Consider the following 12,679-nt stretch of genomic DNA (forward strand, 5'->3'; position numbering starts at 1 on the left):
AATATTAAAAAAAAAAAGAGCATTAGTAACTAACACAGAATGTCTGAATAGTCATTCTTGTAAAGAAAGACATTGCCAGAACATAGGCAATGCATCAAGTTTTGTTGTTGTTTTGTGCTGTTTGTTTTTGTTTGTTTGTTTGCTGTTAAGAACAATAGATCAGAATATTGTTAAAAATTAAACAATGAATATTGTCTCGATGAACAGCAAACTAGTTTGTACTTTTTATCAAAAATACCCAAAGCAAAAACAGGAATTAAATCCTCAACCAACTGTGCTAGAATGGCATTCTGTCACCAGGAAAATAAAACTTTATATCTTTGTAAAAATTCATCTTCCACACAAAAATGTTCAGAACAATGACAACAGGTTAAATTGTGCGTGGTTTTTTTTTGTTTTGTTTAGTTTTTTTGCTAATGCATATTTGAAATTCTTAAGAATTTATCTTAGACGACTGTTAATGAATTCAGAAATTCTTTTTCTAATTTAGAAAGCAAACTCTTGCCAACTGTGATAATATATATAAACATTCTTCATTTTTATGAGCACTTCTGTTTTAAATGAAATGGAGGAGTTCTATAACAACAATCATGACTAAATATTATTAATCATGGGGAAGTATGTTTTATTGTGGAAACAAAAAACAATAAGCAAATAGCTAAACCTGACAATGTAAGCTGTAAAACAATAAAACGTTCAGTAGAGAAATAATGATGTCTTCACTGATTCCCATGCAATACACAATAAATGTTTATATGCCAAACGAAACACTCGTGTTGGGCTGTCTTTGCTGTTTCAAATTAATACAAGCAATCAAACAAAAAAGGTGAATACTTCAATGAGAAAAAGCTATGTTTGTTTTGGACATTAAAAAATGTCTCAATGAAGAGATGCTTTGCTGCAGTGAATTAGATAAGACTTGTTAATCTAATCATGACTGTGTTGCTTTCAGAGCTTCTCTCTACACCTGGATGTAACAGAGATGCCATGGTACAACTCTGTAGTCTGTGAACTTCCTGTTGATAGTGGAAAAGCTGGCTTACAGACCTGACATTCAAACAGAGTAATTTACTCGCTAGACACCCTTGACTCCATAGTAACTATAAATGTTATTTTAAGCTTATTTCTGATATTTTGGCTTCTACCCTTTGTTTAAACTATCTTCCATCCTATCTTCAGTAATAATTTGGAATGAGACCTTTCTGACTTGGATTACAAATTGCGTCCATTTTTTAGGATTTGCTCTGTACCTTTTCCAAACCATGACACTGAGTGTAAATAATGTGTAGAGGACATAATGGGTACAGCATAAAGTATCTACACTGAGGCCAGTCTTCCCAATTGCAATTAAGATGGAGGGAAGGGAAGAAATCATTTCATGGTATGGTGATGCATTGTGGTGGTTCCATAGTGTAGTGGTTATCACATCTGCTTTACACGCAGAAGGTCCTGAGTTCAATCCTCAGTGGAACCATTGGCACAAAACATTTAGCACAAATGTTCCATCTCTCGAGAGAGCCTGGGGATTTTTTAGCCTGGAGAGGAAAAGGCTTTCTCAGGTGGGATTTTATCAATATCTATAAACAGAGAACAGAAGAAAGTAGATATTTTTGCAGTGGTGCAGTGGGTACCACACTTCAGAGGCACAAGCTGGAACTCAGGAGGCTCCATCTGAGCAGCCCTTGTACAAAGAACTTTGATCCTTATGGTCCTTTTCAACACAGGCTGTTCTATGATTCTGTGAAAAAGGCCTAGGTTCTATGTAGGTACCATGAAAGAGTCCTCTGATATTGCAGAGCATCTCACAAATCACTGATTGCTAATACTTATGCAGTTCAGTCATATCACAGGATTATGTAACAGAATGGATTGGGTAGAAAGGGACCTTAAAGATTATCTAGTTCCAAAAACCCAATGGGGGACAGAATTATGTCCATGAATAAATAATGAATAAAATCAATTCCAGATTGTTGTTAGGAGTGCTACTCTTGAACTCCAAAGAATAAAAATCTCTCCATTTTCCCTTTAAATTCTATGGATTATTTTATATGATAGGCAAGAGAAATGTGTATCTTGCTCCTCTTTTTTCTAAAACCTGGTTTTTGAAACCATCCTTTTGTTGCTACTAGAAATTTTGCTTAAAGAGACAGGAAATAACATTTGCTGAAGTTTTTCCATTGGGTCAATTATATGTGTGAGAAAACATTCCAGCTAAGAGTTTTAACATTTGCAAAGCATTTTTGATGAATTTATTTATTTTTAGAACTAAAATTTCAGCCTATTTATTTTCAGAATACATCAATTGCCCCAACATTTTTATTTTTTTTTTCCACAACAAAGAGAAATGCCTTAATATAATTATTATTAGAGATTCAAAACAGAAGTATTTATTTAATCAGTAGGCATCTTGCCTGTTGAGTTTTTAAATACAATGATGACAGTGGCAAATGATTAGTTAATCATGATAGGAAAATTATATCTAATCTGTACTGATTTGTAGGAGTCTGAGGCTGATTCATTCTTGATCTTTGTCATAAAGAATCTGCATAAAGATTTTAGTGGAACTGCTTTTCTTGTAATATCATGGATCTTGCCATGGCAGCTTCTGTTAATTCATATTTTATTGAATTCAAATTGTTATTTCTAGTACAATGAGCAAGAATTGTCACAAGTGATGACCCAGAAATGTATTCTCCCCTGTACAGTGTTCTGTATATTTTTATGAGAGCGCTCTTGTTCCCAAATCTTGCCAACAAAGAACAACGGAACCAAAGTTCTGATAAGATGTGCATAATGCTAGACAAATTGCATGCAAACAGCTTCCCAATTAACTCAAGGCCTTTAAACATAGAGTTAACATCCAAAAGTCTTCTTGCTAGTTGCACTTTAGAGGTGATAGGAATTGCTTTATGTATATAGATTCCTACTGTTAAAGTATATTTCTTTTTTAATCCAAACAGGATAGCAAGATGCTTAGAGTGCACTTTCTCAAAATATATGGCCATCGTATAAACTGTCTCTTAAGAGAAGATCCAGTAGTGTGCCCTTGTGGCCCAGAACACTAACCATATCCTGGATTGCATCAAAAGAAGTGTGGCCATCAGGTCAAAGATGGTGATCCTCCCTCTGGAAGACATTCAGTGTCAGGCTGGTCCCAGGTCTGAGCAACCCGATCTAGATTTAGTTATCCCTGTTCGTTGCAGGGGTTTGGACCAAATAACCATTGGAGGTCCCTTCCAACTCAGAATATTCTATGATTCAATCTGTCTGTTTCTCAGCTTTTTACTGATATTAGCTTTGCCATTTCAGATTGCATAGATCAGACAAATATTGTCAATTCAAAATCTGCTGATAGGCAGCCCAATCAGCAAAAGATTGTTAGTATTCTGATGTTTATATTAGACCACAAGTTTACTTAGCACCCAGTCTCAAAAAAAAAGAAAAAAGAAAAGAAAAGAAAAGAAAAGAAAAGAAAAGAAAAGAAAAGAAAAGAAAAGAAAAGAAAAGAAAAGAAAAGAAAAGAAAAGAAAAGAAAAGAAAAGAAAAGAAAAGAAAAGAAAAGAAAAGAAAAGAAAGAAAAGAAAGAAATTAAAAGGAAAAAAAAAACCAAAACGGGAGGGGGGGGGGGGGGGGGGGGGGTAGAGAAAATTCCGGTATCAATTCTGAAATATTTGTATTTCAATAATTGTAATGCACTTCAACTTCGTGTTAAAGTTCCTTTGTGATCACTCATGGTGAGTTATCCTTATTAATCAATTCTGTAAATATCATCAGAGAGACTTCATATGTCTGTCATGCAGAATGATGTCATTTATGATTGCTGCACCAGCCTCGTTACTGTAGCCATTACATGCATTTCTGCCATTGAACTGCTATTTTTCACAAGCCTCCATTTACCAATCTAGTTAATCAAATCAATGAATTGCTATATGAAATTCTATGGTTTGACACAAGGACTTGATTGTGTAGTGCTGGCCACAATGTGGGCATCAGATCACTGCAGAGCTTAGTGTTTCTACCACTCTAGAAGACATAATGCATATACTCTGCTTAACCTCCACCTGCCTACAAGAAACAAAAATATGTTCAAAACTGATGCCAGCTTCTTCTAACATAAGTAAATGAAACTTCTGACTTCCCATACAAACCATTTAAGAGAACTTTTTTCAATGATTGAAGAATTTCACATGCAGGAACACTAATGGGAAAATAAATAAATAAATAAATAAATAAATAAATAAATAAATGAAATCAGCATTATTGATACTACAGACGACTGCAGTACCCCTGTCAAGGACTGAGGCACCACTCTGCCGTGCATCATATGGCCAATCAGCACAGCACTCACCAAAATGGGTAGAGAATGTGCTGAAGATTTTCACTGGAAACTGCCAGTTTGTCTAAATAGAAGAATTATGCTACTTCCACTAATCACAGCTTTTCTTGAGATGTTTTAAATATCAGCCTTTCATTTTAAAATGACATTTTCAATGTAAACTAACATATAATTACAGCAAAATACACAAAAGGTATCACTTCAGTTACTGCTTCACTTAGTGCTTCATTTATTCCAGACTGCAGAATCATTGAATCCTCTGAGCTGGTTGCTCAGATCCCTATCCAAAATGTTAAGATGTTTATAGTATGTGCATGTTTCTGAAAGTGTAACTTTCAGAACTTGTACTGATTTTGGAACAAATTCTTTTGAAATTGCAAGTATTTCCGAAGGTAAGAAAGCTAATTAGCATTCACCTTTGTAAATCAGTCCACACCAAGGACATTTCCTTTGCTTCCTTAGAAGTTGTAGTCATGGACTCCTGCCGAGCTTTTATGGAATGGTTATGCTGTAAAATGTTGAGTATCTGTTCATTCCTTTATATAATATTTTCTGCATGCACTTGTTAAATTTATATATACATACATAAATATGCTAATTCTAACATTCTTGCATGAGTCAGCTTCTCTGTTAACATACATATGTGAGGAGAAAAGCTTAAGCAGAATTCACGGAAGAAAAATTACAGTTATGTATGGGATTTAGATGAATACAATGAAACAGTGGAATGTTTTGTTAGAATAGATAATCTATTGATTTTCTGTAATAATATCTTATTCATATTTATAATTCTTGCTTTTGTACACCTTGCTCAGGTTTTTTAAGACTTTTAAACATATGCAATTGCATGCAGCTCAGTGATTTAAGGAAAGAGATAAAAATATGTTAAGTAACAGCTAAACATAACAATACAAGATTAATATATATATTTTAAACTAGACTTTGTGGCGCTATTTTGTCATAATTGTAATATTTTTAATTTATTCATTATTTCTAAAAAAAAAATAATATTCCAAACTGATTTCTGTCTTTATATTTTCTCTTCCAATTAACCCTTCCCTACTGAAGGTATTCATTTCTGATACTGATTACTGACCTCCTCCTTGAGTAAAACTCACAATCAATATTAACTTTATCCACTAGTTTAAAATATAGATTTATTTTCAATCTAAAATGTCTTGGTACGATAATTTTCACTGTGACATGACATGCATTCAAGTGTCTGGATCTGTCACCTCATGCTCTGACATGTTTGGTGTTCAAGGCCAGGTTGGATGGGGCCCTAGGCATCCTGACCTGGTGGTTGGCAACCTTGCCTATGGCAGGGGGCTGAAACTGGATGATCTTTAAGTTCCCTTCCAACCCAAGGAATTCTATGATCCTATGACTCACTCTAAGTAAAACCATTCATCTAGCAACCATTTACAGAAATTCAAATCGAGCCAAATTGAATAACTTTACAGTTAGCGAGACTACTCTTCTAAATAAATTCCATTAGCACTTGCCATGATTCACAGTATTTTGCATCTACTGAACTGCTGGACAGCAGTGATGTAGATACATTCATCCCAGAGAAGACTGCATTTAATACATGAAATATTTCAGGACACAGGGCCATTATCTTTAGCAAAAGACAGAAAGAAAACCTGGTGTATTGTATTCTGAACTTGAAATAAGAATAAAGAGTCTTACTAAGTAGTGAAATTCTCTTTTGGCTTATAGATCACACGATCCATGTTAATTTCCTATAGTAATTAATCAATTTAAGAAATTTTTGTCAATGATTATGTCTTTGTCATTCCTCAAAAAGGACAGCTCAATATGCAGTATGTAGGCAAATTAATTTCCCTGGTTTATTACCATGACCTCCTTATAGAAATTACAGAAAGGAGGAAAAATTGCACTCTTCTCTGTTCAGCAGATTTAATTTTCTTATATTTAATAAAATGTCATTCATTTAATAACTTTGATTTCTTCATTTCTCATCAGAGATTGTGCTTTCTGATCATCCAGTCATACTTTCAGATTTATCTAACTGCAATAGATTCACATCTTCCTTGAACAGTGATGACCAAATCTAAGCATAATGTTCAAATTGAGATTTTCTTTACTCTGGAAAAAGGAATACTGTCTTATGAGTGAGATTTAGTTTCAAACGTGACAGCACGTGTATTTTAGGTTGTGTGAAATCATTCATATTGACAGTACCAGCTAAGTCTCTGTGCTTAATGGGAGTATAAAAACCTAATCAATGTGAAGACAGAGCTAGGCAACTAAATTAGATGTTTTAATCCTTAATCATATAGACTAAAGGCTTTTTAAGCTTTATGCCTACGGCAAGTTGTGCAGAGTGTGATTGTATTTAAATGCAGCTCCATAGTATTTATCTTTTTGGGGTTTTTTCTTCTTCTTTTTTTTTTTTTTTTTTTTTTTTTTTTTTCCTTCCAAGCGATTCACTGCAATCAATCCCTAGACCATTTCCTATGGAATAACTGCATGCTCCACAACTATTTATTTCTTACATTAGAGCTGTGCAGCCAACAATATTTGCATAAGTCTGGTATGCTACATATGCACCTATAAATAACATTGTTTTTCAAGCTACTGCTCTAGGTTATCAAGAATCTTTTGAGTTATAATCCTATAACACAAAGCACTCACAGAACCTTTCAGATTTGTGTCAGTTGCAAATTTAACACTCATATCCTGTGTTTTTTTAGTCAAGCTATTAATAATCCAATATTAGCAGACCCAGAAAAAAACTGGGTAGAACATCAAAGAGCATATTCCCACAACTAATTGTTAATTATAAGTTTTTTGAATATGGTTATCCACCTTCTACCTTCGTGCCAAATACCAACAGAGTCAGACAATATATAACTCTCAGGGAACATCCTTCACTAGTCTGAGTGTTGTGTATTAACCTACATGGAAGTACCTCAGAAAGAAACAATGACTGTTTCCATGTTTACTACCTCTGACCATGATGCAGTGATAGAGTCATCTTTTCCTTGAAGCATTTCACATAATTCTTTATTTTCTGACTGCAAACTAGCTGGCATCTCAGTGTGAGAATGAATAATGCTCTTCATTGGCTTGCCATGAGGAGAGATGTCTGGGATCCTTCAACGCTGTGAGGGTTGTGCCCCTTGAGGCACTCTCTGAGTTTATCTCTCTTTCCCTCTCTCTTTCTCTGTCTTTCTCCCTCTCTCTCAATCTCTCTCTCTCTACCTACCTACCTATAATAAATACTCGTTGTAGTGCTTTAAGACCTGTCTTACTAGGCAGGAGGTGGTTGTCACTACCAATACAGTGTGTTTCCTCCAAAGCAAGCTGTATCCCATTATGACTATCCCAGAAGAAAACTGCTGAGCCATTTCCTTACTAGAATTACTTTATGCTTCTAATATGACAGGTTTAAGTGGCTCCTGGAGCAATAAATGAGATGTAATGGAGAAATAAGTGACAAGCCTAGCTGGTCTCTTTAGCCATCTTATTTTCAATCACTGACTGTATTGACTAAACAGTGGATATAGATCTGGCTGTCGCCACGTAAGCACACACACACAAGCAAAGAATAAAATATGATTAATGAAAAGCTATCCTTTTTGAGTTGTTCTCATAGTTCTGCTATCTAAGAAGATGAGGTTTTCTTTTGCATCTGGAGGTAACAGCAATAAATAAAATCCTGTGGAGAATACTTTTGTAAGTTGGATAATTGTACACAGTAGAGCAAGTTAAAAAATATAGAGTCTGAAGTTAAGCTATTGACTGATCTGAATATCTACTGTCTTCACTTCGGTGAATGACTGAACATGACTGAACTGAAATGCAGACATTTCCCCATTCTTCTGTCTATCCTGCTCTTATGGCTCTTATGTAGGAGTTCAGTACTCCTTTAGCGAGGCACCCTAAGTGCCTGTGAAGAAGCTGCTGAACGATTACTACAGCTTCTCACAATAAAATAAAGTGGTGCTAAGCGGATCAGCAGTTACAAGTGTCTAAGCCATGACTCCAGTCCTATGTACGTGAACCTCTGCAGCTGTCAATGTTTGATCTGTCTCTCCTGAATATTAAAGGCTTGAAGGCTTCATGCCTGGAGTGGGTTGATTAGAGAGATCAGTAGATTTTAGCAAATACTTATAAATAAACACATCATCATTGTTTATGCACATTTCAGGAGGGCCTTCTGACCCTCGCAGCAGACTGGTTATCTTGTAGCTACAGACATGAGATTGGACAAGTTTTAGTCATGAACCAAATAAAATGTGTGTAGTTAATCCACTTAATTATGGAGGCTGCAGTCCTAAAGGTAGCTACAAATTCACTGTGTGCACGTGTATATATATATACATATATATACATATCTTCATGATTTTATGCATACCCATACATTCTGAACAGATTTCAGAATCCATTCCTAATACTAAATTACCTGACTGAAACAACGGTTCCCAACAGAACTGAAGAAATCTTAATTAGCTTTTTGCCAAGCTCACAACCCAGTCAAATTAAAACAGAGGATTTGAGCTCATTATTACTTGGATATTACTTTTTATATCATGAATCTGATGTATTAAATACTGTATCACAAGATTAACATTTATGTTTCAATGACAGTAGATCTACACAGGCACACAGCTCCTTTGTCTAGCTATCTGCACTGTTATTTTTATATCTATATTTAGGGAATGCTATAATGGTAGGTGCAAGAATCTGCTGAACATATGTGGTAGAAAAATTTCTTGTATAACGAACACACTCTTCAAAGGGGCTCTTTACATTTTCTGAACCCTGTATCTTTTGTTGTTTTTTCTTGTTTTTTCCCCCAGGCATGACATTCATGGTTGAGTGAAGAATTCCATTCAACCTACAGTCACCCACCTGACTGATCATCTTGCTCAAAGGAAAAACAAGGAGTGATACAGACCTAGTTAAATGACAGAAAAATCAAAGTTATAGCGACTACCTTGGTTAAATGATTTGAGAGGTCAGAACTCCTTGGCTGTGTTTGCTAATAATTAGTTTCATGTTATTTCTGAACTTTGTATGACTTTGTGCTGTAAAAGATTTGCTTTCAAGGGCTAATAGGAGACAAAATAAACCTTTGACAACAATTGAGAAGAAAAAAAGGAAAATAGCAGAATTAATGTTATTATAGCTCTTCTTGCAAACCTTAAATTAAGTTCAATAGTAACACTGCTTTTGAAATACTATATCACAACAAATTATTTTCTGTGGGAGAATTATATCCTTGTAATACAGATCTGAGACAGTGCTCTCTATGATCACTCTAAAAATGGAAAGCTCTTCCCAGCAGTGAAAATTCTAGTGTTCCTTCCAAACTAATTTTGAAAGTTTCAAATGGTTGAGTTTCAAAGATTTATATTTCTTTCTCAAGCTGAGGGGTTGTAAATAATAGAATACTGATTGATTTTTGCATTAATTTTACCATCTCTCTTTCATTGCACTGCTACAGATTACCCCTTTTTATACAAAGGCTGTAATGCCAGATTCAGACTATGAATTTTCTTTTCAAATTGTGGTTTCTGCAAAATAGTTACTCAACCAGATCAATAGTAGAAGAGACTTTTATCTCCCCCTCCTGGAAGGCCCAGGAACTCTTTGGGAACATGACAGCTACTACAGTTCTAGTTTAACAGTACCGAAAGTAAAGATTCATTTCCTGGGAACATTCCCAGGAACTCTTTTAATTTATCATTATGAATGTTACCATCCATTTTCGTGCTCTGTGCTGCCAGAGACATCAGATTAGATTAGACTGTTCGCTTTTCTGAAACTCAAATCTGTGGAATTCAGTTCCTAATGGAGATAACTATGAAGCTGTCTTTGAAAGTCTGATTCATCAAATAGAATTGTGAAGAGTCTTACTCTTTAATTAAGTTTTTACTCAGAAGTAAAATACAGAACATAATCTGAAAAAAGGGACTTGAGAAAAAGACAATTTAGATGTTCTGTGCAATCGATAGATCTCAAAATGTAACTACTTCTGGTTTATCTGAGTTTTCTTTCATTCCAATCTTCTTTTATCAGTGCTTCCTTTGCTTTGAGAACCACACAATGCATGACGGTTGCATTTTTTTTTAAGTCAAAGATTTCCTCTAAATAAGTACAATCACTTGCACAAGATCTCTTATGACACTGTTTATGAGGGTGGGTAGGACAAAGAGGGAATGGTTTCAAACTGGGTTAGGGCAGGTTTAGGTTAGATATTAGGATGAAGATTTTTCACTCAGAGGACGGTGATGCACTGGAACAGGTTGCCCAAGGAGGCTGTGAATGCCCTATCCCTGGAGGCATTCAAGGCCAGGCTGGATGTGGTTCTATTTGGCAACCATGCACATAGCAGGAGGGTTAAAACTAGGTGATCATTGTGGTCCTTTTCAACCCAGGCCATTCTATGATTCTATGACACACACTGGGTGGGGTGGACACTAGAGATCTGAGATGTCAAATGGCATAATATTATGAATGGAGAATGGAGAACCAATGCAAAAGAAAAAACAGCTGATGTGAATGGAAGCAGAGTTAAACATCACACACACAGTTTTTGAAGTTACTCTGCCAGGTGCAAAACCTTGCTGATAACACCAGGCTCACAGCACATTGTTGCCTAACAAGTTTCAAAATATTTTAATTAAATAAAATGCAGTTCACTACATTTCAGACTGAATCACTGCTGCTATTATCACACTAACGAACTGCTAGATTTTATGTTTTTCCATAAGATATTTGGAGTTAATAGCAATAAATATAAATTTTAGCCTCTAAACTCTTTTCAAATAAGGTCTTCGCCTTTTCCAGGGTTCTTACATTAACAATCTTATGAACATTTCTAGACACAAAATTTTAACTAAAAGCAACAACAACAAGTCACATATAGAATTACTTAACTTTTACATAAAATTTAATTCAGGACAGAAAAAGACAGAAGGAGGTTTGCAGAACCAGTTGTGGTTCCTGCAAGCAGTTACTCTTTTGCTTAACTAAAAAAGTGATAGTAATCTCATTGGCTTCCTGTACATTCAATGTGCATATAGGAAATTAGAGAGAAATACATTATAAGATGTGGATTGTTAATAAGGAAACAAAGAAAAACAGATATTAAGAATGGCTCCTTGTTTCTCAGCTTCCTCTTGGGGCAAGAGTTTATCCATCAGGGGCACACCACCTGCTAAACCTACTGCAAGCACAGAAAATGAAAGAAAGAAAAACTTCATTCAGAAAATTCAATAAGCTTACTAAACTGAAAGGAAGCTTTCACTGCTTGTTCTATTCATTTCCTGGCTTCTTTTTTTTTTTTTTTTTTTTTTTTTTCCCCTTCTCCTTTTGTTGTTATCTTTTTCCATACGCACCAGAAAATAGACTTTCAACAAGAAGTTATTTTATCAAATAGTAAATAACTCTGGATCTTCCACTGTTACAGCTCTGAACCTTCCCAGCTCACCTGACAAAAAACAACATGTAGTACCAGGTCTGAGAATAGTGGCAGTTCCAATCATCTCTTCACAGTTTTTACCAGACGGCTCTGCCAGTATTATAACAGCTTCTCAGTGATGTACTAACTCAAATGACAGTTGAAAACTAACTTATATGTACAATTCATTTTATTATTATTTTTTTCCAGGCAAAAGAAATAATATGTTCACTTCATAAGACTACCTTGTATATTTCTATTTCTATTTCATTATAACAGTATAGTTTATTTTCAATATATGAAGTGTCTGTTATTTTTATCTCTTATTTTTTTTCCTGAGATTGTGTCAAGAAGTCTTAAATTAACCCTTTATTATACGAACACTAAGGACAAGGTATCATTGTCAGGGTTAAGGCCTTTTCCAACTGGATTTAAAATATCTTCTAGTGTAGAATAAAAGAAATAAAATACATGATAACATTGTCTAATAAAATTGGCAATAATTAGAAATAATAGTACTGCAGCTACTCCAGTTGTGTATCTTATTCATTTGTATATATCACAAAATTGTTTTGAAGAAAAAAATATCCATATATCTCTAGTCTTATGGAAGTTTCTGTTATACGAGGAAAAAAACATAAGGGGAAATAAAGAAAATACTTGTATGAAAATCTAACCACTGGATGACAACTTTAGTCAGTAGGTGCACTCTGGGTTGGAAAGATTGTCTTCACGTTCTGAGCAAAGCAGGTGTATGGACAAAAAGAGTTTAAAAGTTTGAAGCATTAATCTTCTGTTTTCTGTAAAGTACTGGAAGGCTGCAATATGGTGGAACCACATGGCAATAAGAAGAGTAAAACAAATCAGCCAGAGCTGAAACGTACTGAAAATAAATAACTAAATAA

The 12,679-nt window shown here is 34.8% G+C and overlaps 1 non-coding gene across 1 annotated transcript; it reads left to right on the top strand.

Moving 5' to 3' along the window:
* The first annotated feature begins 1,401 nt into the window (after positions 1 to 1,401).
* On the top strand, positions 1,402 to 1,474 carry TRNAV-UAC (transfer RNA valine (anticodon UAC)). The gene has a single exon. It is a non-coding gene; the product is annotated as a tRNA-Val (tRNA).
* The last annotated feature ends 11,205 nt before the right edge of the window (positions 1,475 to 12,679 follow it).

The sequence above is a fragment of the Coturnix japonica genome, chromosome 2 (genome assembly GCF_054131305.1).
Source record: "Coturnix japonica strain WE chromosome 2, WE-NBRP24, whole genome shotgun sequence".
In the NCBI taxonomy this organism is placed as follows: domain Eukaryota; kingdom Metazoa; phylum Chordata; class Aves; order Galliformes; family Phasianidae; genus Coturnix; species Coturnix japonica.